The sequence below is a fragment of the Lactuca sativa genome, chromosome 5 (assembly GCF_002870075.4).
Source record: "Lactuca sativa cultivar Salinas chromosome 5, Lsat_Salinas_v11, whole genome shotgun sequence".
NCBI lineage: Eukaryota > Viridiplantae > Streptophyta > Magnoliopsida > Asterales > Asteraceae > Lactuca > Lactuca sativa.
The window spans coordinates 101,523,420-101,526,227 of NC_056627.2; the positions used below are offsets into that span (position 1 = coordinate 101,523,420).

The window sequence follows — 2,808 nt, forward strand, 5'->3', positions numbered from 1 at the left end:
GGGGCGGAGGATGTCATGTAAAGTATCACAACATAGTATAATAGTAAATAAGCAAACAACATCATCCATTGCATTAAATATATAATTTTAATACAAGTGTGTTTCGTATAGTTATAGACACCAAAAAGTAAATCAAAATAATACAATGAGTCTTGAATGCGCTCCATCTTCTCAAAAGCTGGCATCGGTACCTGTCTATTGACGACCTGAGAATACATGTTATTTTGAAAGAGTTTATCAGCATTAAGCTGGTGAGTTCATAAGTATTTTAGTGTCGGTGTTTGTGTCACAACATTTGAACGTGGTTATAAACACGAGTTTGTAAACATTTGTGATATAAGTATGTGAAAGTTTGTAAGTGTTTGTAAAAGGTTGAATCTCTTAGAAAAACCTATATTTTCTATTAAAAGTAGCCTTCTACCAAGGCGTAACTGTTTTGTATGTTCGTTTACTATAAAAGTGTGTAATTTTCCCAAGTGTAACTATCATTGTCAAAATATAGTTTGTACATTAATGTTTAAGTGAAAAGATCACTAAATATGTAAAGGGTAAATTAATGTAGTATTTTAGTGTTGTATTATAGGAACTACTGCGGTACTAACTACCTTAAACCGGATTTATATTAAGGTATCATGTGATAAATTGTACCATACTATCGACTAGGTAACAACGACAATTGTAGGTTGTAAAAAGGTATGACGTTTGGCACCCGCAGACCTGCAGGTCCGGCTGTAGCTAGCAGCAAGGTGTAGGATAGTCAATCCATTATAGATCTATACGCAAACTCACGCTCTCCCTCCAAGAGACCCTGGCTACAACTCGGGCCATGACATTGAAGGCATGCTCCGATACAGTGGATCACAATTTGTTAACGTATTCATGTATATGTAATGTATTGTTACTCGTTCTAGTATCGTTGTATATGTTCTCTTTCTAGTATAGTTGTATATGGTCTTCTTCTATTATAGTTATATATGTTCTTCTTCTATTATAGTTGTATATGTTCTCATAGTAATAAGTACTGACTCATGAATGAACTGACTCATTGATCTAGCAATTGTATAAGTATTATCCCGTGATACCCATATGGTAACACACTAATGAAGTAATTGGTAAAAATGAATTTGGAAGAACTTTTATGACTATATATGTACACATGATATATAATTAATATTGAAATGACCTTCGGACGGCTAGTAAGGTCGCACCTCTGTATTCTTGATTCCTAAGAAGACAGAAACTCGTATCTGGTTGATGAATCACGACTATGTAGCAAAAGCGTGATTAACAGAGCTTCATGGTCTCGGCTATGGCTCAGTAGATGATCGTTGCTAATCCATCTGATTGGTCCTGGCATGGCTACATGGTTATCTGACAGATTGGTATCAGAGCTTTGTTTATAGTGAATTACGTATATCAACCCATAAAAGAGATACTAACTATAAATACATAGGGATTAAAAATACTCTGACCAAGAGTTTATACTTTAAATAATAAAATATTTAATTAAGTATACGTGCCTGCATTCATACTAAAATCAGTGTCACTAGGACAGTACAAAAGAATTACGATTGTTGGGCAACACAGGTGGACTTAGAGACATAGAGTCAAAACTAGGAAGATATAGCTTGATCAACCATATTATCCGAGGGTTGACTAGCATGTGCCTAAGTGTAGTTGTGTGGTTGCAACAAGTCTAAAATCTTACCAACAATACCACAATGGGAATAGTAGAACATAACATTAAACTTAAAATACTATAGGGGTATTTGGTGTTACTATAAATACTTTATACTTGAGAATTAAAGTGGGATCTTCATTACCAAGTTGATAGTTGCTAAGTGGATACACTAAGGCTATATGTAATTAGGATGTTATAGACTTAGAATTTGTGAAAATTTTACTTTACCCCTATTCTGTGTGAATTTGGAGTTAAGGTCACTTATTCGAAGGCCTATCCTGTTTCAATTACATATAACTGGTATGCACTTCACAAATAGTGATGTAACTAATGAAGAATTTATGAATAATTATCTAGATAGTTCGTCTAATAATTATTTTCTTACCCCAATTCTTGTGTAGATAACATGGCTGGACTCCATCCCCACGGCAACCAGTACCTTCCGAACGAAGTCATTGCTGGATGATTTGGAGAAGAACCAGAGAATGATCATCCGATTCCTTTGAATGATCACCATGATGAAGACCTTTCAGACGGTGCTAACTTCAAACCCGAGGTTGAGAACCTACCCCAGGCAGCTCCCGTTCGAATTCCTAACCCTCGTCTGGCTTTTCATGGCCCGACGCCTCCATGGGTCGAATGTTTGGAAGCATGGAGCGAAGATCAAGATCAACCTATGTCGTTTAATGGAGACCGAAGCTTCTACAATGTAAATGAACGGAGCACAGCAGATAGAGTTCTACCAATCCTGATCCGTAGAGTTGCCGAAAATGAAATTCAGGGCAGGACAGCTCTACATCGTATCGCGAAAGTTGACACCAATGGAGGGATGCATATCCTTCACACCAACAGCCTTGAACATGCTCGTGAGAGATCTGAGAGAGACCACGAAACCCTGCTGCAAGCACTGGCTGAAACCCGAGCCGAAGTCATAAAGCTCCGAGTACGTTAGAGGGTATACGAAAGATACTTGCTTGATATGGAACGTCAACTGGCTGAACTGAGAGTTCACTAGAGGGATGACCGTCGCCAGTAGTAGATGCTTTACTTTATTTTTACTTGTTAAAAAGGAATCGTTTTACTGTCTATGCCCGATGTGACATTTTCTATGAAACCATCTTGTACTG

At 37.2% G+C, this 2,808-nt stretch overlaps 1 non-coding gene across 1 annotated transcript; it reads left to right on the plus strand.

Moving 5' to 3' along the window:
* Positions 1 to 1,178: 1,178 nt before the first annotated feature.
* Positions 1,179 to 1,381, plus strand: LOC111881124 (small nucleolar RNA U3). Its single transcript, XR_002846675.1, has one exon. It is a non-coding gene; the product is annotated as a small nucleolar RNA U3 (small nucleolar RNA).
* Positions 1,382 to 2,808: the final 1,427 nt, after the last annotated feature.